Here is a 24174-nt window from a genome sequence, read left to right as displayed (position 1 = left end):
ATTTGCCTTTTACTGAGTAGAGGCTTCCATCTGGCCACTCTATCATAAAGTCCTGATTGGTGGAGTTCTGCAGAGATGGTTGTCCTTCTGGAAGGTTTTCCCGTCTCCACAGAGGAATGCTGGAGCTCTGGCAGAGTGACCAAGCGCCTGAGCTCAATTTTGAGTGTCATAAGTGTGTGAATACTTATGTACATAATAACAATAATAATAATAATAATAATAATAATAATAATGCATTTTATTTAAAGGCGCCTTTCAAAGCCCTCAAGGACACCTTACACACATAACATAACGACAGTACACCATCAATATAAATCAGGTAACATTGATGTGGAAGTTGCATCTGGCTATGATACGAGCAGCTGCGTTCTGGATCAGTTGGGGTTTATGAAGAGATTTCCGAGGAAGACCAAAGAGGAGAGAATTACAATAATCCAGACGGGATGTCGTGGAAATTTCCTTAACAAATTGTGAGAGAGAAAAACATGAGTCCAGCAACGGTGTCAGTTCACCACTTATTTAATTCTTCTTGCAAGAGGGAGTTCAGTAATACAGCACACAAGATATTGTACAGAGAAGTCCGCTGAATCTAAGATAAGCAACACTTTTAATACATTCAGGCTTCCCCCTTCCCGCTCTAAGAATCAATCCATTATTCCTTGTTCGCCTCGTGCATGACAGGGAGACGTCAACCAATCAGCGCTCAATGTCAGCGCATGATCAACTTAAGTGATAGCTTAGAGTGGATAGCTTGGTTAGCAAACAAACACAAGTTACTGGCAATGAAAGCAGGAGATATATAGTTGCAGACATAGATCAGGACATACAGTTCTGCAATTTGGTCGCATACAGAGTTAGAAAAATTATTCTCATGACATGCAGAAAGTGTGTCCTGTGATTCTCCTTTTGACGAAGTTAGAGTGGACATACATCTTCCATTACCGATGTGATCAGGGTGTTTTACCATGATAGAAGTGTAGGTTGGTGTAAGTGAGGGACGGAGACGATTGATGATATGTAGATGGAAGTATGCAGTCCGAGTAACATTATTGATGTGGGCTTCAAAGGTTAGGGTGCTGTCCATGATGACGTGTTGGTGAACAGTGGAATTGTTGATAGACATGGAGAAATTGTTGAGTGCTAAGGTTGGTACATCAAGGTTGGTCATCTGGTACCGATGAGGAGAACCTCAGTTTTGTCGTTGTTGAGTTTAAGAAAGTTGAGTGAGGACCATGATTTAATTTCCAGTAAGCAGTCGGATAGAGCTATGGGTAGGCTTAGTGGAAAGATAGAGCTGGGTGCTGTTGGTGTAACAGTGGAATTGAATATGAAATTTCCTGAGAATGTGACCAAGAGGCAGAAGATAACGGGCCATCGCCCCCCCCCCCCCACGCATGTTGGTTTACAGATACAATAGGGCTTCATGCTGGTCAGCGCTCGGGCCCAAATAATGAACAGGAGAGGGCCAAGGACAGAGCCCTGGGGAAAACCATTGGAGACTAGAGAGGAGCCGGATCTCAGGTTCTTGAGTTGAACAAACAGCCAGAGAGATATGATCTGAACCAAGCCAGAGGGATGTCAGTGATTCCAATGCTAATCTATCCAGGAGGAATGTCATGAGAAACGGTGTTGAAAGCTGCGTTCAGGTCGAGGAGAGCCAGAATGGAGAGAAGTCCAGAGTCAGATGCCATAAGGAGGTCATTGGTGATTTTCACTAGGGCTGTCTCAGTGCTGTGGAGGGGACGGAAGCCTGACTGAAATTGTTCATAGAGATTGTTGTCAGACTGATGGGTGTGGACCTGAGCTGCAACAGTTCCTTCTAGTATTTTGGAGAGAAATGGTTTGAGATGGGACAGAAGTCGGATCGGGCCAGGTTTCTTGAGTGTTGGTGTTATTGCAGCAGTCTTTAGTGATGATGGAACAACACCAGAAGTCAGTGAGGAATGAATGATGTCAGTTATTAACGCGGACAGGGCAGGTAGGCAGATTTTGACCAGGTGGGTAGGTAGGGGGTCTAACTGGCAGGTGGATGATTTGGATTCATGGATGAGTCCAGTTATTACACAGAGACAGTTGGAAGTTAGAAGCTGGCAGACAGAGAGCTGAAGGAAAATGTAGGCAAAGAGTATATAGAGGATGTAGAGTTATTTGTAGCAGTCGGTGTCGGGTGGATATTTTTGGCATTGAAGGTCATGAAGGTATCACACTGTGTAACTGTGAGTAAATGAGGTGGTAGAGCATCAGGTGGTTTCAGAATATTGTTGATAGTTGAGAATAGGGCTCTAGTGTTCCTATCAGCTGTCCTGATTAAGGTTGTATGTGGTCTTGGCTAAGGAAAGAGCGTCCTTGTATTGAAGTGATTACGAGCATCCTTGTATTGAAACGACAGCCTTTAGTTTTGAGCTGGCGTAGTGCTGGTGTTAAACCAAGAAGCAGAGTGAGTAAAAGAAACAGACCTATTTTTCAGAGGTGTAGGTTTAGCAGTCCATGAAGTCCATCATTGTAATGAGATACCAGTTCATCTGTGGTGGACACATTTTCTCTGCTGGCGAAGTCATCAATTCCATTAGAGAGGGCCAACAAGTCAATATTCTTAATGTTCGGAATGAGATAGAGCGATGCATATTAATCTTGGATAATCTTAGATTGACACTGAACTATTAACTTGTAGTTTGAGGTAGGCAGATCTGAGGCACAGCAGTCACGAGGGGTTACACCAGAACAGCAGATTAGGTCAAGAATGTGTCCTTTGGCACGTCAATATATTACTGTAGTCCAAATCTGTCAAGGCATGAAGTAAAGTCCCTTGTAAAAGCATTGTTGATGCTATCCAAGTGGATATTAAAATCACCTAGCAATATTAAATTTGGGGACACAGAATACAATATTTCAGTTTTTTATTTTCAATACATTTTTCAAACATTTCTAAAAAACCTTTTTGGCTTTGTCATTATGGGGTATTGCGTGGTTGGGCATTGGATTTGCTCTTAGCGGCCCAAGCAGCAGGAGCCTGTTTGTTTGTGAGCATGCACACATACAGCTGGGGGGAAGGGTTGACTGACTGGGAGTGAGAAATGCTTCACAGAAACATGGTGCAAACACAAAGTTAGAAATCTTTTGTATTATTATGATTAGTGTAACTGAAAAAAAGACATCATCTGCAGTAGGCTCATGCTAATGGAGTGTGAGGACACGTCCAAGTGTGAGCAACATGATGCTAACTACAGATCACTTATTGGCCACCAGTAAAGGAATTTCTGATTCTTACATATAGCTCTTTTAATCTTTGCTCAAGGAAGAAAACTAATGTTTGCAGTTGTTTTCTTGTTCTACTGATTCTTCTTCAGGTTGACTGACTGTAACCTCTCAGAGAGAAGCTGTGCAGCTCTGTCCTCAGTTCTCAGCTCCCAGTCCTCTAATCTGAGAGATCTGGACCTGAGTAACAACAACTTGCAGGATTCAGGAGTGAAGCAGCTTTCTACTGGACTGGAGAGTCCACACTGTGGACTGGAAACTCTCAGGTAATTGTTAGTACTATATACATGAAATAATATTTTATCTTTCCCCCAGTTTCTAGTTTACATGGGTTTTTGATACTTAAAATATCTTTCTACTGTCTGAGCTGAAGTGTTGAAATATCAAGTATATAGTCAGTAAGTAAAACTAAACAGTAAGTCCTCTATGTGCAGGTGAACATGCAAAGCACATCTGCTGCTCAGGAAATGTTGCACATAATTTTCTTTAAATTCAGCATTGTTTTTTGGAAAATACTATGAATTCCCCTCCCTGAGCTACTACCTTATCGTGGTGGAGGGGTTTGCGTGTCCCAATGACCCCAGGAGCTCAGTTATCGGGGTTTTTATGCCCCTGGTGGGGTCTCCCATGGCAAACAGGTCCGGGGGGAGGGGCCAGACAAAGGGTAGCTCAGAAGACCCTAATGACGAGCAAGAAAAATGGTTTTCCGTGTCCCTCGCCCAGACGCGGGTCACCGGGGCCCCCCCCTGGAGCCAGGCCTGGGGGTGGGGCTCGGTGGCGAGCGCCTGGTGGCCGGGCCTTCGCCCATGAGGCCTGGCCGGGCACAGCCCGAAAAAGGGACATGGGACCCTGCTCCCACAGACTCACCACCAGTGGGAGGGGCCAAAGGGGTCGGGTGCACTGTGCGAAGGCAGGGACCTTGGCGGTCTGACCCTCAGCTGCAGAAGCTAGCTCTAGCGACGTGGAACATCACCTCTCTGGTGGGGAAGGAGCCTGAGCTGGTGTGTGAGGTTGAGAAGTTCTGGCTAGATATAGTCAGCCTCACCTCGATGCACAACAAGGGCTCTGGAACCAGTCTCCTCGAGAGGGGTTGGACTGTCTTCCACTCTGGAGTTGCCACTGGTGAGAGGCGCCCGGCAGGGGTGGCAATACTTATTGCCCCCCGGCTTGGTGCCTGTATGTTGGAGTTTACCCCGGTAGACGAGAGGGTAGCCTCCCTCCGCCTTCGGGTGGGAGGACGGATCCTGACTGTTGTTTGTGCCTATGGTCCAAACAGCAGCTCAGAGTATCCACACTTCTTGGACTCCTTGGAGGGGGCGCTGGAAAGCACTCCCTCGGGAGATTCCCTCATTCCGCTGGGGGACTTCAACGCTCACGTTGGCAGTGACAGTGAGACCTGGAGGGGTGTGATTGGGAGGAACAGCCCCCCCGATCTGAACCCAAGCGGTGTTCTGTTATTGGACTTCTGTGCTCGTCACAGATTGTCCATAACGAACATCACGTTCAAGCATAAGGGTGTTCATATGGGCACTTGGCACCAGGACACCTTAAGTTCGATGATTGACTTTGTAGTCGTGTCATCGGACTTGCGGCCGCATGTGTTGGACACTCGGGTGAAGAGAGGGGCGGAGCTGTCAACTGATCACGATGGTGGGGGAGGATGCCGCTCAGACCTGGCAGACCCAAACGTATTGTGAGGGTCTGCTGGGAACGTCTGGCAGAGTCTCCTGTCAGAGAGAGTTTCAACTCCCACCTCCGGGAGAACTTCAACCATGTACTGGGGGAGGCGGGGGACATTGAGTCCGAGTGGGCCATGTTCCGTGCCTCCATTGTTAAGGCGGGCCGACCGGAGCTGTGGCTGCAAGGTGGTCGGTGCCTGCTGTGGCAGCAATCCCCGAACACCCTGGTGGACACCGGCGGTGAGGGATGCTGTCAAGCTGAAGAAGGAGTCCTATAGGGCCTTTTTGGCCTGTAGGACTCCGGAGGAAGCAGGCATGTACCGGCAGGCCAAGTGGAGTGCAGCTGCGGTAGTCGCTGAGGCAAAAACACGGAAATGGGAGGAGTTCGGCGAGGCCATGGAAAAAGACTTCCAGATGGCTTCGAAGAGATTCTGGGCCACCATCCAGCGTCTCAGGAGGGGGAAGCAGTGCGCCATCAACACTGTGTAAGGTGGGGATGGTGCGCTGCTGACCTAGACTCGGGACATTGTGGATCGGTGGAAGGAATACTTCGAAGACCTCCTCAATCCCACCGACACGCCTTCTGGTAAGGAGGCAGGGCCTGGGGGCTCGGGTGTGGGCTCTCCTATTTCTGGGGCTGAGGTCGCCGAGGTGGTCAAAAAGCTCCTCGGTGGTAGGGCCCCGGGGGAGGATGAGATCCGCCCCGAGTTCCTCAAGGCCCTGCATGTTGTGGGGCTGTCATGGTTGACATGACTCTGCAGCATTGGGTGGACATCGGGGACAGTGCCTCTGGATTGGCAGACTGGGGTGGTGGTCCCTCTTTTTAAGAAGGGGGACTGGAGGGTATGTTCCACCTATAGGGGATCACACTCCTCAGCTTCCCTGGTAAGGTCTATTCGGGGGTGCTGGAGAGGAGGGTCCGTCGGATAGTCGAACCTCGGATTCAGGAGGAGCAGTGTGGTTTTTGTCCAGGCCGTGGAACTGTGGACCAGCTCTACACCCTCTGCAGGATCCGTGAGGGTGCATGGGACTTGTCGGACTTGTTTCCAGTGAGGGTTGGACTCCGCCAGGGCTGCCCTTTGTCACCGATCCTGTTCATAATCTTTATGGACAGGGTTTCTAGGCGCAGCCAGGGTGTGGAGGGGGTCCGGTTTGGTGACCTCAGGATTGGGTCACTGCTTTTTGCAGATGATGTGGTCCTGTTGGCTTCATCAGACCGTAACCTCCAACTCTCACTGGATCGGTTCGCAGCCAAGTGTGAAGCGGCCGGGATGAGAATCAGCACCTCCAAATCCGAGTCCATGGTCCTCAACCGGAAAAGGGTGGAGTGCACTCTCCGTGTCGGGGATGAGATCCTACCCCAAGTGGAGGAGTTCAAGTACCTCGAGGTCTTGTTCACGAGTGAGGGCAGGATGGAGTGTGAGATCGACAGTTAGATCGGTGCGACTTCTGCGGTAATGCGGACTCTACACAGATCCGTCATGGTGAAAAGAGAGCTGAGCTGAAAGGCGAAGCTCTCGATTTACCAGTCGATTTTCGTTCCTACCCTCACCTATGGTCATGAGCTTTGGGTAGTGACCGAAAGAACAAGATCACAGGTGCAAGCGGCCAAAATTAGCTTCCTCCGTAGGGTGGCTGGGCTCTCCCTTAGAGATAGCGTGAGAAGCTCAGTCATCCGGGAGGAGCTCGGAGTAGACCCCCTGCTCCTCTGCGTTGAGAGGAACCAGATGAGGTGGCTCGGGCATCTTGTTAGGATGCCTCCCGGCTGCCTCCCTGGTGAGGTGTTCAGGGCACGTCCCACTGGTAGGAGATCCCGGGGAAGACCCAGGACATGCTGGAGAGACTATGTCTCTCGGCTGGCCTGGGAACGCCTCGGGATCCCCCAGGAAGAGCTGGACGAAGTGGCGGGGGAGATGGAAGTCTGGGCTTCCCTGCTTAGGCTGCTGCCCCCGCAACCCGCCCCCCGATAAGCGGAAGAGGACGGTAATGGTAACGGTAACTATGAATTCAATTTTAACCCTGAATGAAATGAAATCAGAAATATGATCAGATTAAACCCTGAACTTCAGCAGTTGCGGCCTCCAGAAGCAACATGTGCTTTCTCTCCTACTACTAACCTAAAATGTATCTGCATGACACCAACATACAGCAGGTGGCGCTTAGTGTAAACATAAAGGCCTGAAGGACAAAATCCTGTTTGTTGAGTTGAGAATGTTTTTAAGCTCATTAGAGCAGTTGTTTTGTGTGTTCAGTCTGTCAGGATGTCTGATCACAGAGGAAGGCTGTGCTTCTCTGGCCTCAGCTCTGAGCTGCAACCCCTCCCATCTGAGAGAGCTGGATCTGAGATACAATCATCCAGGAGACTTAGGAAAGAAGCTGCTGTCTGCTGGATTGAAGGATTCACCCTGGAGACAGGACACTCTCAGGTATGGACAGACAGGTGGACACTCTCAGGTATGGACAGACAGGTGGACACTCTCAGGTATGGACAGACAGATGGACACTCTCAGGTACGGACAGACAGGTGGACACTCTCAGGTTTGGACAGACAGACAGGTGGACACTCTCAGGTGTGGACAGATGGACAGACACTCTCAGGTATGGACAGACAGGTGGACACTCTCAGGTATGGACAGACAGACAGGTGGACACTCAGGTGTGGACAGATGGACAGACACTGACTAACTGAGGGACTCTGGTTCATGTTTAATGGTGGATATGGGTGAAAGTGTATGAAGCTGATTGTGTCTTTGTCTCTTCCTCCAGGATGGACCATGGTGGACCGCAGAGACTGAAACCTGGTCTGAGGAAGTGTGAGTGTGTTTTCAGTTTGATTCATGAGAACTTTGAGAAAAACTGGATGAAATATGTAAAAGAAGTGAAAAAAGTTCAAAATGATGGAAAATGTGTTTTGTCAGAAATGGATGTGGCCTAAACTGACATTTATCTTGAACCAATGAATCCATGAATGTGTTGAATTTACTTTAAGTTAAGCATCAGATGAAGGTGGAAATACGTTTATTGTTGAATTTTGTTTAAAAAATATTCTCATCAAAAGGTCCACTTTCTCTGTATCTCCAAAGCTTTCAGTCACATCTCATGGTCTTCCTCAGTGATGGAGTGTCTCAGTTGTCATGGAGATGGTTTAAGTTTGAATGGTTTCAGTAAAGTTGTTAATAAATCAACAGATGATAAACTGCAGCTGTATTGTGTCTCATTCTCTCCATCAGATGCCTGTGAACTGGAACTGGATCCAAACACAATGAACAGAAAACTCAAACTGTCTGATAACAACAGGAAGGTGACATATGTGAAGAAGGATCAGTCATATCCTGATCATCCAGACAGATTTGATGTTAAGCCCCAGCTGCTGTGTAGAAATGTTCTGACTGGTCGCTGTTACTGGGAGGTCGAGTGGAGAGGAAGAGTTTCTATATCAGTGAGTTACAGAGGAATCAAAAGGAAAGGAGGCAGAGCTGACTGTGTGTTTGGAAAGAATGATCAGTCCTCGAGACTGGACTGCTCTGATGATGGTTACTCTGTCTGGCACAATAAGACAGAAACATCCATTTCCTCCTCCTCTTCCTCCTCCTCCTCCTCCTTTTTCTCCTCCTCTGTCTCTAACAGAGTAGCAGTGTATGTGGACTGTCCTGCTGGCACTCTGTCCTTCTACAGAGTCTCCTCTGACACACTGATCCACCTCCACACCTTCAACACCACATTCACTGAACCTCTGTATGCTGGGTTTAGAGTCTGGCCTGATTCCTCAGTCTCGCTGGGTCCTCTGTAGGAGGGAGAGACTCTCTGTGTCCTCTGTGGGAGGGAGAGTCTCTCTGTGTCCTCTGTAGGAGGGAGAGTCTCTCTGGTTCCTCTGTAGGAGGGAGAGTCTCTCTGTGTCCTCTGTAGGAGGGAGAGTCTCTCTGTGTCCTCTGTAGGAGGGAGAGTCTCTCTGTGTCCTCTGTAGGAGGGAGAGTCTCTCTGGTTCCTCTGTAGGAGGGAGAGTCTCTCCTGTGGACAGAAACTCTGCTGACTGAAGATCAGCTGCTGAAATCAAACACACTATGCACTGTGAAGTAGATCTGTCTCAGACTCAAACACTCTTTTTTTCATTCTACATGATGCATTGATGTTACGATTGCGGTCATAGTTTGTGTTTAAATGTCCTTTGTGTGTTAAAATATGTTCTATTAATGTGTATACAGACGGCAATTGGTGGATTGACTTCCATCCCCGGTCAATGATTGGTTGATGATCCATATCACCATGGCAAGTTTAGAACCTCTCTGTGGTGATGGCTCAATGTGTAAAATTCACAAAGGTTGAAGTATTGTTTTTTTGAGGAGAACATTTTTTTGTTTTTGTTTGAAGACGACTTGCTATGTGTGAGGATGACACATAGGACTGAGTATGAACTCCTACAGCAGCACTTGGGGCCTGATTTACTAACATCAGTATTAAATTGCGTGTGCAGTGCAATAGATTGCATGTTTATTTAGTGTGTGTTTTGTGGTGATCTACTAAGAATAAGTGCACTAATGACAACAGGTGCAGACAGCAGTATTTAAATAAGGGTTTTGTGTCTTAATGGAGAGTTTGGATGAGCAGAAATATGATCCCATTAAAGGTTCTTGTGGAAGAGGTTAACAAACATATTGAGTTACAGCAAAAAAAATATTACCAGAAAAAATGCTGAGAGTATTAGTGACAATGTCAATGCTGTTAGTAGAACCAAAAATATTAACATGGGTGGAAAACTTTCTGTGTATTGTGTCATTGTGTCTCCACCTCCTCGTTAATACCTGTCCTTCAAACTTATTATTTATAGACACAGTTACCGTCCCCAACATTACCTTCAGGTTTGGTAAATGACAATGCGTGTGCTAAATGACATATTTGCATTTTCTCCTCCCTGTATTTTACACACTGGGATAAAACACCTCATATTACATTAATTACGGTAAACTACTAATATTGCATTCATTACGGTAAACTACTAATATTGCATTCATTACGGTAAACTACTAGTATTACATATTCATTACGTAAACTACTAATATTACATTAATTACGGTAAACTACTAATATTACATTCATTACGGTAAACTACTAATATTACATTAATTACGGTAAACTACTAATATTACATTCATTATGGTAAACGACTAATATTACATTCTTTACGATAAACTATTAATATTACATTCACAGACAGTAGTTCTGATGTGTATTTTTGATTCATGTTTTTAATTACACACAACTGCAAAGCACAGGCAAGTGTTCATTGGAGATGTTTTCCATGCTTACATTACATTTGTAACTGATTTCAAATATCTTATGTTAATCCTAATTATATCTGTATAATCGTCATGACATCTGATACATGGATACATTTGATTTGTTTGATTTATTGCAATAAATAAACTGCTTCTATGTCCTGTTTCAGACTCACTCGTTTTTCATGATTCGTTGATGTTACAACTGTGGGTGTACTTTGTGTTTAAATGTTCTTTTTTGTGTTAAAATATGTTCTGTTAATGTGTGTATAGACAGGAAGCAACTGGGGGGTCAATTTCCAGCCTGGCCAAATTTGATACAGATACATCTAAGATAGCGTTGGTACTGCACAGAGGGACATTCCTCATCCCACTCCTCTCCCAAACAGCCACACTTTATTCCTTCTTGTTAATCCTGAGTTTGTTAGCTTCTTTTGTGGACTACCAGTGTTGTTATCTTATTTCCTTCTGTTTATTTAGTTTAGGAGGTAAGTGATTATCATTTGGTTTCTTTAGTTTCTGATCGATTATATGGTTTACTCCTCTGCTAAACTTGTTTTCTTTGTTGTTTTGGCCGTAGTCCACCCTGAAGTTAAACCAGCTTTTTAATATATTCCACAATGTAGACAAAAAGCCACTTTATTTTGTATTAAGCCTTAGTCACTTTTCCACTATACAGTTCTAGCACTGCTCGACTCGACTCAGTTTGGTTCCAGGAACGACCTTTTCCATTACTATAGTACCTATGTGGCACAATTAAGTCATATGTTAGTTAAGAGTTGTGTTATCAGCTTCATATGTGTTTATGGGAAGAAGAGCGTTCATTATAGTTCAAATCTAGAGTACAAAGTTATTCACTGCCAGTGTTAGTGTTACGCTAGTAAATCACCAGCAGGTGGCAGTGTCGCTACACAAGCGCGGTGAGTTACCAGGAAGTCTGGCGTCAACAAGAGACATAATGAGAATCTCTGTGTACAAGATGAGAGCAGAAAACTATACTTTTTGCATGTTGCAGGTAAGCTGGTGATGTGGGGCACTGTGTTATGTCCTGTGAGTGTCATTAGCGACTTTATTTCACTGTGTAATGCTAGCCAGTTAGCAGCTAATGTACGAAGGGCACGCGGGGCAGTAGACTTCACAATGAGCCCTCGTCACTCATATCTGTTGAGACTGGGTACAGTAACATTGTGTGAGATTTTATGAATATTGGGTAAAACTGTTCCTATTCATAGCCTAGTGAGTGAGCCTGTTTATATTAATGTTTCATAGCACTGTTATTAAGAAAAAGTGATGTTATACTGAATGCAGATTATTATTATAGACATGAATGAGACATATTGCCCTCAAAAGAGTTTGAGATGGGGTCTTTTATTTTACTTTTGAGTAGTGCTTGAACTGTATAGTAGAGAAGCCCCATTACTGTCTTTATGGCTGCTTGGGACTTGGGGGGAAAATGGGGCCTTGTTTCATGTTGTGTCTCAGGCTCCCTTGGACTGGGCATAACAAATGATTAGTCTCAGTTGACTCTGCTGTTGTTACTGTCAGGATCTAATGAGCAGCATGCAGCTCTATTCATGTTTTAATCTAATAACATCTGTCCTGCTGTGGAAGCCCACAGTGTTTTTGTGTTTCTCATATGTATTTTATCTCACCATCATCAAAAAAAAACTATTCATGGCATAATTGTTGAAAGTATCCTCACTTTACTGACACAATGGATAATATAACAAGCTTTTAAAATACAATACATTGTTAAAGAGCCTTCTTCTAAACTCAAAGATTAGAGAAAAAGTCCAAAAACTGAAAACACATTTGTGTATCAGAACTTTGTTTTTTCTTCTTTCCCATTAATCATCTCAGCAGCCATCCGATTCATCTACTGAGCCTTTGGAGGGGCCCCACCCCTAGGTTGGGAACCACTGGACTGAACTAGCTAACTGTATATAAAGTAGTGTAAACTAGCTAACTGTATATAAAGTAGTATAAACTAGCTAACTGTAAATAAAGTAGTATAAACTAGCTAACTGTATATGAAGTAGTGTAAACTAGCTAACTGTATATAAAGTAGTGTAAACTAGCTAACTGTATATAAAGTAGTGTAAACTAGATCCACCTCCAGCAGCTACAACAGTAACATGCTGCTCTAATATTGATGCTTCCACACTTAAAGATGTTTTCAATTTGAATCCCATTTCCTGTATTTTATGCATACAGTATGATATGCTGCAGAAATGTTTTTGTACCCTTCCCCAGATCTGTGCTCTCATACAATCCTGTCTGGAAGGTCTACAGACAATTCCTTTGACTTCATGGTTTATGCTCTGACTGTCAACAGTGGGACCTTATATCGACAGGTGTGTGCCTTTCCAAATCATGTCCAATCAATTGAATTTACTACAGCTGGACTCTAATCAAGTTGTAGAAACATCTCAATGATGATCAGTGGAAACAGGAAGCACCTGAGCTCAATTTTGAGTGTCATAGTAAAGGGTGTGAATACTTATGTACCTGCAATATTTCAGTTTTTTTATTTTTAATACATTTGCAAGAATTGTTTACATTGTCATTATGGGGTATCGTGTGTAGATTGATAATTAATTAATATAACAATGATGGATTTAACTGAACTCAAGGGGATGTTCAGTGACTTGGACATTTTTTGTATGCATCTCCTTACTTCTGCTTTTCAATAACCTTTTCTTGGAATGGTCTTTTGTCTTCACTGTGAAATTGTAGTAGGATAATGATTAACTAGTGACTGGACCTTCACATTATATATTTTTAATTAATTAATCAATCAATCACTCTTTATTTGTATAGCGCCAAATCACAACAAAGTCATCTCAAGGCACTTTACACATAGAGCAGGTTCTAAACTGAACTCTTCAGGTTTTAATTTTTGTTTTTGACATTACTTTGTAGAGTTCTGTCTGTAGAGGGGTTTTTTGTAAATTATTTTAAAAATTGACAAATTATATTGACCATGATTCAATTTATAAAAGCAATAAAAGGGGGAAACATCCAAGGGGTTGAAAACCTTTTATAGGCCCTGTAAATGAACATTGGAACTTTATTGTAGGTCATGAATCATTTCAAGGGTCAAGAAAGGATCAGGGCCAGCTGTGATCGAGCACTGCCTCCCTGTTTCCTGGGAAACCCAGATGTCTCACTCAGTAATAACTGGGACCAGCCACGTTACAGTGGTGGTTTCCCAGCTATTTGTTGTAGTTGTAGATTACAGTAGGCACACTGTAGAATAACACTTGAATGCTATAGCTGCCAACAACTGTAGCTGCCAGTAGTTTACCATTGTGTCAGTAAAGTGAGGATGCTTTCAACAATTATGTCAGTAATAGTTTTTATTGATGATCAGATAAAATACATGTGAGAAACATAAAATCACTGTGGGCTTCCACAGCTGGACAGATCTTATTTGATTAAAATATGAATAGAGCTGCATGCTGGTCATTGGATCCTGACAGTAACAACAGTTTGAGTCTGAGACAGATCTGCTTCACAGTGCAGAGTGTGTGTGATGTTTGATTTCAGCAGCTGATCTTCAGTCAGCAGGTTCCTCCTACAGAGGAACCAGAGAGACTCTCCCTCCTACAGAGGAACCAGAGAGACTCTCCTTCCTACAGAGGACACAGAGACACTGAACCAGACCAGACTGTAAACCCAGCATACAGAGGTTCAGTGAATGTGGTGTTGAAGGTGTGGAGGTTGATCAGTGTGTCAAAGGAGACTCTGTAGAAGGACAGAGTGCCAGCAGGACAGTCCACATACACTGCTACTCTGTTAGAGACAGAGGAGAAGGAGATGGATGTTCCTCTCTTATTGTGACAGACAGAGTAACGACCATCATCAGAGCAGTTCAGACTCCAGGACTGATCATTCCTTCCAAACACACAGCCATCACTGACTCCTTTCCTTCTGATTCCTCTGTAACTCACTGATATATTAACTCTTCCTCTCCACTCGACCTCCCAGTAACAGCGACCAGTCAGAACATTTCTACACAGCAGCTGAGGATAGTGATCAAATCTATCTGGATGATCAGGATATGACTGATCCTCGTTCACATATGTCACCTTCCTGTTGTTACCAGACAGTTTCAGTTTTCTGTTCATTGTGTTTGGATCCAGTCTCAGTTCACAGGCATCTGATGGAGAGAACGAGACACAATACAGCTGCAGTTTATCATCTGTTGATTTATTAACTACTTTACTGAAACCATTCAAACTTAAACCATCTCCATGACAACTGACACACTCCATCACTGAGGAAGACCATGAGATGTGACTGAAAGCTTTGGACATACAGAGTAAGCGGACTGTTACTTGAGATTTTTTTTTAAAGTTAAACTTGATTCCAGCTGCGTCTGATGTTTGTCTGAATGTAAATTCAACAGTTCAACTAGAACATTAACAGACAACATGACAGTGATATTCAGTAATATTCATGTTTGTTCATCAGGTTTGGTGTAAAGTGAAGGTCTTTGCACATCAAGTCTGTTATTTTCATCTCAAACTGTCGTCTGTTACAAACACATTTTTGTCCAAATGCTCCAAACAGCTGAAGTCAGTATGAATGAATGAACTTTATCTGCAGGAGAGACATGAAGAACATTTTGGAGCAGGTAGCGCCACCATGTGGACATTTATAAAACATTTCTCTTTTAACTCCTGAACTGTGATGAAAAGAAGGAAATTTCTGTTTCATGGATTCATTGGTTCAAGATAAATGTCAGTTTAGGCCACGCCCATTTCTGCCAAAACACATTTATATATTCATTCATATATTTCATCCAGTTTTTGTCAAAGTTCTCGTGAATCAAACTGAAAACATACTCACACTTCCTCAGACCAGGTTTCAGTCTCTGCAGTCCACCATGGTCCATCCTGGAGGAAGAGACAAAGACACAATTAACTTCATACACCTTCACTCATATCCACCATGAAACATGAACCAGAGTCCATCAGTTAGTCAGAGTGTCTGTCCATCTGTCCGTACCTGAGTGTCCATCTGTCTGTCCATACCTGAGAGTGTCCACCTGTCTGTCCATACCTGAGAGTGTCCATCTGTCTGTCCATACCTGAGAGTGTCTATCTGTCTGTCCATACCTGAGAGTGTCCACCTGTCTGTCCATACCTGAGTGTGTCCACCTGTCTGTCCATACCTGAGAGTGTCCAGTCTCCAGTGTGGATCCTTCAGTCCAGCAGACAGAAGCCTCTCTCCTGAGTCTCCTGGATGATTGTAGCTCAGGTCCAGCTCTCTCAGATGGGAGGGGTTGGACCTCAGAGCGGAGGCCAGAGAAGCACAGCCTTCCTCTGTGATCAGACATCCTGACAGACTGAATACACACAACAGTATTTTGTTCTTCAGGCCTTTATGTTGACACTCAGCGCCCCCTGCTGTATGTGGGTGTCATGCAGATACATTTTTGGTTACTAGTACTGTAGGAGAGAAAGCACATGTTCCTGCTGGAGGCTGCAACATAAATAGTTAAATATTTTTCGACATCATATCTTAAGACAGTAAGAAGATTTAATGGGAATTTACTAATGTTTAATGTTAGTTCTTATTTTTCATTTAAAATATGTTCAGTGTGTGACTGCATTAATTAAGTGACAGACACATATATCCTGTGTAGCTGTCAAAACAGTTTGTGAGACTCAGAATTCCAACTCAGGATGTCAGACTGGCTAAAGGGCATCCTGAACCTTTGGACAAACAAACAAAGCTTCTCTCCTGAATAAACAAAAAAAATCTCATTCAATAAAGAAGTCAGAAAGGACAGGAGGTACATAAAAGTGAAATAAGCCAGACCCCTGGGTATCACCGGGTCTTCATCAGATGACAGCACTAGAAATACGCAGATGTGAACTAACCTTCTACACTATGGACTCAGTTCTCCACACTTATAGAGAAACCCTCCCCAAAGACACACATTCCAGTTTGTCTCTCCTAACTTCTACAACATTTGAATGAATAAGTGGTGATAACGTTAAGCTTATATGTACTTTAGTCAATAGTGTATCTTAAACAGAATCGAAGAATTGGGTACTTGGCTACTAGATCAAAACTTGTATTAGCAGGTCTATACAGCTATCACACACATATTTAAATCCACTGTCTGTATTAATGCATGCATCATGTGAACTTAATGTAAAGATATAATACATTGATAAGTGGTTTGTTATATTTACATGTGTAGTATTAATTAATTATTCAACTATAAGAATAGAATAATGATTCTTTTTGTTTCATCATGATTAATCATTTAAGTGATGTTCATTTTACTGAATGACGTCGGAAATGTGCAATGCTCCGTGAACACATAGAAGTCATCTAGAAGAGCCTTTTAACAAGTTCGTTTTTGATATCTTATTTAGTCTGCTTTTGATACTTTCAAAATGTTTGTAATGTTTGGCCAATGCCAATTTCTTTGAAAGGGTATCAGACAGTGAGTAAAGTATTTAGGCCATTTCCTCCCTCCCCACCAACCTGGAGAGCCATTGCCATGAAAATAGCTGAGGAATCCAAGAGTGGCACCAGAGGACTGGTCCAGGGAAATCAGGAGTCTGCAGGCAGACCAGCCACAACCGGGCCACCTCACAGCATCCAGCCACCATGAACCAGTGCCGCTTGCCAAGAGCTACCACCCGGTGAGTGTACGCATAAGTTTGAATGGAAGGACAACTGATGCTCCAGACCGTCAACAAAGTAGGATGAGAAATCTAAAATATTGCTAATAAACTGGGTTGGTGTCAGATTGAGGAATTAAAAATGACTCATTGATATTGTGTTGTACCATTCATCACTGCATTTATTAATAGTCTATTGTTTACCAAGTTGCTATCGGTGTGTTCTTTTGAAATGGGACGGAGATCCATTGAGCCAAGAACTACGGCTTGTAAATCGAGACTGATTTAACAATGATTATTATCATGATATCTAATTATTACTCCAAATGTAGGGAGTGGTGCCCCTTTTCTATGCACGCTTATTAATGAAATCCAAATTGCTACACCTGACTCAAGTGTTGGATGAAAGGAGTTTTACTAACTGTATACTGGATATTATAAAACTTCTGCTCAGACAGTACACAAACACTTTTTAGGATAAAAATGTTTTCAAGTAAGAAGCCAACATTTTACTTTAAATACACAGTAATAAAAATGACCTGAGAGTTTCCAGTCTGCAGTGTGGACTCTCCAGTCCAACAGAAAGCTGCTTCACTCCTGAATCCTGCAGGTTGTTGTTACTCAGGTCCAGATCTCTCAGACTAGAGGACTGGGAGCTGAGAACTGAGGACAGAGCTGCACAGCTTCTCTCTGAGAGGTTACAGTCAGTCAGCCTGAAGAAGAATCAGAAGAACAAAAGAAAATAATTACAAATATTATTTTTCTTCATTGAGCAAAGATGAAACTACATTAATCTGGATAGTTCTGTGTGCACCTACAGAGCTTTGTTGGAGGCTTTGACCACTGGCAGTAGCTTCAGAAGAGCCTCCTCTGAAGCAGAGTATTTCTTCAGGTCAAACACGTCCAGATTTGTTTCTGATGACAGTAAGATGAAGACCAGAGCTGACCACTGAGCAGGAGACAGTTTCTTTCTGGACAGACGTCCTGATCTCAGGTACTGTTGGATCTCCTCCACTAGAGAACGATCATTCAGTTCATTCAGACAGTGGAACAGATTGATGCTTCTCTCTGCAGACACATTCTCACTGATCTTCTTCTTGATGTACTCAACTGTTTTCTGATTCGTCTTTGAGTTACTCCCTGTCTGTGTCAGCAGGCCTCGTAGGAGAGTCTGATTGGTCTGCAGTGAAAGACCCAGGAGGAAGCGGAGGAACAAGTCCAGGTGTCCATTTGGACTCTTTAAGGCTTCGTCCACAGCACTCTGGTAGAAACATGTTGGTTCAGGTTTGTCTTTAAACACTTTAGACCACCAGAATGCTCTTGGATCTGCCAGCAGATTGACTCCTGACTTGATGAATGTCAGATGGACATGAAGAGCAGCCAGAAACTCCTGAACACTCAGATGGACGAAGCAGAACACCTTGTCCTGGTACAGCCCTCTCTCTTCTTTAAAGATCTGTGTGAACACTCCTGAGCACACTGAGGCAGCTCTGATATCGATGCCACACTCTGTCAGGTCTGATTCATAGAAGATCAGGTTGCCTTTCTGCAGCTGCTCAAAAGCCAGTTTTCCCAGAGACTCAATCATCTTCCTGCTCTTCTTACTCCAGTGTGGATCTGCCTCAGCTCCTCCATCATACTTCATGTTCTTCAGTTTGGCCTGAACCACCAGGAAGTGGATGTACATCTCAGTCAGGGTCTTGGGCAGCTCTCCTCCCTCTCTGCTTTTCACCACATCCTCCAGAACTGTAGTAGTGATCCAGCAGAAGACTGGGATGTGGCACATGATGTGGAGGCTTCGTGATGTCTTGATGTGGGACATGATGGTGCTGGTCTGCTCCTCATCTCTGAATCTCTTCCTGAAGTACTCCTCCTTCTGTGGGTCAGTGAACCCTCTGACCTCTGTCTCCATGCCGACACACTCAGGAGGGATCTGATTGGCTGCTGCAGGTCGTGTGGTTATCCAGAGGCGAGCAGAGGGAAGCAGTTTCCCCCTGATGAGGTTTGTCAGCAGCACATCCACTGAGGTGGACTCTGTAACATCAGTCAGGACCTCATTGTTGTGGAAGTCCAGAGGAAGTCGACACTCATCCAGACCGTCAAAGATGAATACAACCTGGAACTCTTCAAACCTGCAGATTCCTGCTTCTTTGGTTTCAGTAAAGAAGTGATGAACAAGTTCCACCAAGCTGTACTTTTTCTCTTTCAGCTCATTCAGCTCTCTGAAAGTGAATGGAAATGTGAAGTCTATGTCCTGGTTGGCTTTGTCTTCAGCCCAGTCCAGAGTGAACTTCTGTGTTAAGACTGTTTTCCCAATGCCAGCCACTCCCTTTGTCATCACTGTTCTGATTGGTTCATCCCTTCCAGGTGAGGCTTTAAAGATGTCTTCTTGTCTGATTGTTGTTTCTGGTCTGTCTGGTTTCCTGGATGCTGTTTCAATCTGTCTGATCTCATGTTCATCATTGACCTCTGCAGTCCCTCCCTCTGTGATGTAGAGCGGTGTGTAGATCTGATTCAGAAGGGTTGGGTTTCCTGCTTTAGCGATCCCCTCAAACAGACACTGGAACTTCTTCTCCAGGTTAGACTTGAGTTTACGTCGACACTTTGCAGTACGAGCTCCTGAATGAACAAACAACAAATGAAATCAGTGAGTGGATCCTACAGAAAGTCTAGAAATCTGAACATGTAAGTGTGTCTGTGTAGTTTTTCCTCCTCCATTAGTTTTATTCAGCTCATCAGTGGAGGACAAAAAGCCTCTGATCTGATGCAGATGTGTGCAGCATATTTACAGCAGAGTTTGAAATATAAACCTCTCCCATGTTGCCTCCATTTCCTCTCCATCATGTTAAATCTGTTCAAATCCTCTTACTGCTCTGCAGACGCTCAGCCAGCTCCTCCTGCTTCATTCTCCTCAGGAAGTGCACTGTGATCTTCAGAAATGCCTCTCTGCTGCTCCTCCTCTGCTCTTCCTCATCACCGTCCAACACCTTCTCATTCTCACTCTGACTCTCTAAGCATTCTGGGTCATCTGGACTCAGACCCCTCTGGACTCTCTTCAGCTCGTTCTTCACAAAAGTGACGATGTTCTCCTCCAGCAGCTGGAACAGAAAGATAAAGTGAACATTTGATTTAAACTGGCAGAACACAACATGTGATTCATGTGTCAGTCTGAAGGCCTGCTGGTCTAAACAGAGCAGCATGGACACTGTTAGGACCTGAATGCTACTTTACTATTTCACCTGTGGTTGATGGAGTTAATAGTAAAAGGTGTGTTTGTCCATGTACACACCATAAATATGGAGTCCAGCTGTGTTTGATGCTGCTGTGCAGACTGATCACTGGGAACCTCTGAGCTCTGCTGCTGAACTCTGTGGAGAAAACATCACGTTTAAGGACATTTAATGACTCAAATCTGCACTCAGCTGATTAAAGATGTTCTGTCATGATGACTAAATGAACTCCTGTAAATGCTGCTCTGACTACTGGATATTAAATTCTTACTTTCCATCAGGAGGTTGTCCATCTTTAAACTTAACAGGATTATCCATAGACCAGTCACTCTTCATGGACACACAGCTGGGTTCAGGAGAATCTGCTCTCTGCTGCTGCATCCTGATACTAATAAAACAGTGACAAAAAGCATGTAGGTAACACAGAACTGTATTTTCAATAGTTTTAATATTTTTTACTGTTGTTTGTTTTCAGTTATATTTGTTTAAGTTTAATGAAATGAAAAAATACAAGACGGCCAGCCTGCCACTGTGTAGCTGCTGGTTTGAACCTTATTTGAAGCATTTAAGCAGTTTCCATCTAACCTGTCTGTAGTGTTTGTGCCATTATTCAGTTCTTACCTTCCATCAGCAGGTTGTCCATCTTTAAAGTCAATAAGACGACCCTTAGACCAGTCACTCTTCATGGACACACAGCTGGGTTCAGGAGAGTCTGCTCTCTGCTGCTGCATCCTGATACAAACAAACAACAAATCAAAGAGTTTAAAAAGATGAATTTTGAGCAGACTGTCAGCAGCTGAAGTTTTAGAAGCAGAATGAAAATCAGTAAGAAGACAGTGGATGAGAAACGTTCTCCTGTTCATCAAAATGTCATCTGATGAAAGATGCTGTTTCATCTTAGTTGATTAGTTGACTAATCAGTGGTTGAGCTCTGTGTTAACTCACAAAGTTAGTAGTTCATTCTGAGTTATTGTGACTTATTATTCAGTAGTTGAGTGTCAGATGTGACAGTGAGTGTGAATAATGATGGTGGAGTGATGTGAGTGGAGAACAGTGATGGACAGTTAGAGATCCTCATCTCACCTCTGAGCTTTGGTCTGGCTGTCATGTTCCCCACACAGAGAGCTTTTAGAGGGAGGGACTCCCTCCTCTCTGTCCTCACTCTGATCCATAGCAGAGAAACACCTTCACACAAACACAACAACATGCTCATTCATTACAACCAGCTGCACATCACACAGGTCTGCACTGCTGTCTAACATCCTGTCATTATTCATTCCACCACCAGATGGAGACAAAGCAACAACTTATTTAAAGACTTTCACTCAGCTTTAATGTTTAATAACTTTTTGAATGTTTCAGTGACTTTTCATTTGTCAGTATGGAGACACATCTCAGTTTAAATGGAGATTATCTGGTGGTGGAGTCAACTACATGGAACAAGACATGAAAGTACTGACCAGGTGACTTCAGATCCACATCCTGTCACAGAGTCATTCTACCTTCACCTGCAGAGGAAACACACAGAGAGTAACTGCAGCTGATCCTCCTTCATCACTCAGTTTTCTCTGCAATAATCGGTTTTAATCAGAGACTGTACTGAATTACTTCTGTTCTGTCTGTGTGGAACTTTAACAGACTATCAGTTACATCTAATGGTAGAATTCATGTTGCACGTTTGTATGATGTCCAATAGATGGTGCCCGTCAACTGTGGCGGACTCAGTACTGAATTACTTCTGTTAAATCTGTGTGTAACTTTAACAGTTGAATCTAATAGTAGGGTTAATGTTGCAGTTTAATATGATGTCCAATAGGCGGCGCTGGACACACGTGGAGGACTCAGCAGAACCAAAAAGGACAAACAAAGGAGGTGAGAGAAGGAAGAAGAATCAATAGATTGAATTGAATATTGATCAGGTATGAACAGAAATTAAAGGATGAACAATTTATTTTATTTGTCTTCATTCTTTGGATCAGAGCTCTGAACAGGACATATATTTGTTCATTATTTTATATCATTCTATAATATTTTCTTATTATTATGAAGTACATTTAAGTAAAACACAGAACGTAGATGCTTTTATTGCTGTTTCATGAGCTTCTAACCTACTTCATCATAACAAATAGTTACATATGCATGAGGATATGTTTATTTGTCTATATTTATGGTTGTAGTTGTTACAGCTGTAATATATTGTATTTAATCTTACAAGAATGTTTCCTGTCTTTCTATCACAGTTAAATTATGAAAATGAATTTCAGCTTTGACAAAATGTTTTTATTATTTCTTCTGGTGTTTAGTTTATTCCAGCAGTGCAGCAAACAAAGCAACATAACACATCACTATAACTTCCATCTCTACTGATATCAGATCATTTTAACACCTGCAGACACAAACATGATGAAAACTGTCAGTTACGTTACCTTTAGATGCTGAAAATCATCTGAATGAAGCCGATGAGTGAAGGTGAAATATATCAGCAGCTTCAACCAGGAATCCAACCAGAAGAATAAACATGTAACTCAGAGCAGGAGATTTTTAAGGTCTGTTGATTCACAAACAGTCTCAACTCTCTGTATTTACCTTTATTCTGAACTTTGGTACAGCTGAAGTCAATCATTAATGGCAGTGTAAATGTTCATTGGTTGAATCATGAAGTCTGATGATAGTTTTACATTTGTACCTTTTATATTCTAACAACACAAAAGTAAGCAAGATGGAATAAATGTAGTAAATGTCCAAAATATGTGAATATGTATAAAATGAGACAAATGAATGTACGTTTGTGTCTCCATTATTAGTGTTTATTAACATAATAGGTTTGTGTGTATGTGAGAACAGTAGCCTGGATGTATAATATAATAAGAGCTGGATACCAGACCATTCAGTCCTTTAAGATGTCAAAAACAGTTTATAGCTTCCCAGCTGAATATATAGTAGTGTTTCCCCTGCTGGTCCCACCTGGGGGATTCCCGCTTGGCCCAGACTTTACATCATGATGATGTAACCTAGGTTACCAAAAGCCTTAAAAAATGTCACAGTTGATAAAAATAATGTAACTAAGTAAGTAAGTGTACTTTATTGTCATTGTTCCTGGGCACATACCTTTCTGAGAATCTTACATGGACACAGAATACTCCCTGCCTGATCAGTAAAGCACAGCAGTGACTATACTTCCTGATGGCTCTCAGGAAGCTCAACCTCCCACAACACCTGCTGCTGTCCTTCTCCCACTGTTTGGTGGAGAGTGTTCTGACCTGTGGGATCCTGGTGTGGTATGGCAGCAGCTCTGCAGCTGATAAAAAGGCCCTGCAGAGGGTTATCAAAGCTGCACAAACAATAACAAAAACACACCTGCCCACCCTGGAAGACATTTTCAAGTCCTGCTGTCTTCAGAAAGCCACCAACATTCTCCAGGACCCATCCCACCCAGCCCATCACCTGTTTGAACTCCTGCCCTCAAGTGTTAGGGAATGTTCCATCATTAATATGCACTGGGTCAAACTAGGCTTTGCAGTCATAGCTAGGCCTCACCAAATGTTGGGTTTAGACACTGTCTCCTCTTGAGATAGTGGTAGCAGTGTGTCTGCTCTTTTTAGGGAAAACAGGAAGCATTCTGATAGTGTTGCTATAGCAACCGAGGTCAGATATGTCTTTGACGGTTTTCCCTGAACGGGGTAGAGGCAACTGGAGTCAGAGGTTTGATATAGTGTTGGATGGAGGACAAAGGTCCTGAGTGAGGTCTAAGCAATGCTCTGTCTATAGACCAGTAGACTAAATTCTGTAGATGTGCTCAACCTGTGGCATTATCTGTGTGGTTTAAAGTCTTCTCTTTAAACCAAAGTACAGTTGATTATTCATATACAAGAAGAAATGGACTCCAAGCCAACCATTGGACACTTTGTTCAAGAACTAAATCAATATGGCACGATTAAGGACATTAACAATAAAAAGGCAATGAAAATAAACCATAATACTTAATGTGATTGTTTCCCTGGAAGGAACCGATTTGTTTGTATATATTGTTAATATTTAATTAAAGAAAAGAAAAGAAAAAAGAAAGAAAAGTATACACACTGAAAATGGG

At 43.1% G+C, this 24174-nt stretch overlaps 1 protein-coding gene across 1 annotated transcript in view; it reads right to left on the bottom strand.

Moving 5' to 3' along the window:
* Positions 1-17729, bottom strand: part of LOC128371968 (stonustoxin subunit beta-like) — a 185420-nt gene extending 167691 nt beyond the window's left edge. Inside the window, exons 1-2 of the mRNA XM_053332409.1 lie at positions 17673-17729; positions 17394-17567 (exon numbers count right to left, since the gene is read on the bottom strand). The gene's annotated coding sequence lies outside the window, so the exon portion shown is untranslated. The remainder of the gene's footprint in view (positions 1-17393; positions 17568-17672) is intronic.
* Positions 17730-24174: the final 6445 nt, after the last annotated feature.

Source organism: Scomber japonicus, chromosome 1, assembly GCF_027409825.1.
Source record: "Scomber japonicus isolate fScoJap1 chromosome 1, fScoJap1.pri, whole genome shotgun sequence".
Classification (NCBI taxonomy): Eukaryota; Metazoa; Chordata; class Actinopteri; order Scombriformes; family Scombridae; genus Scomber; species Scomber japonicus.
This window is presented reverse-complemented; position numbering and strand designations above follow the sequence as displayed.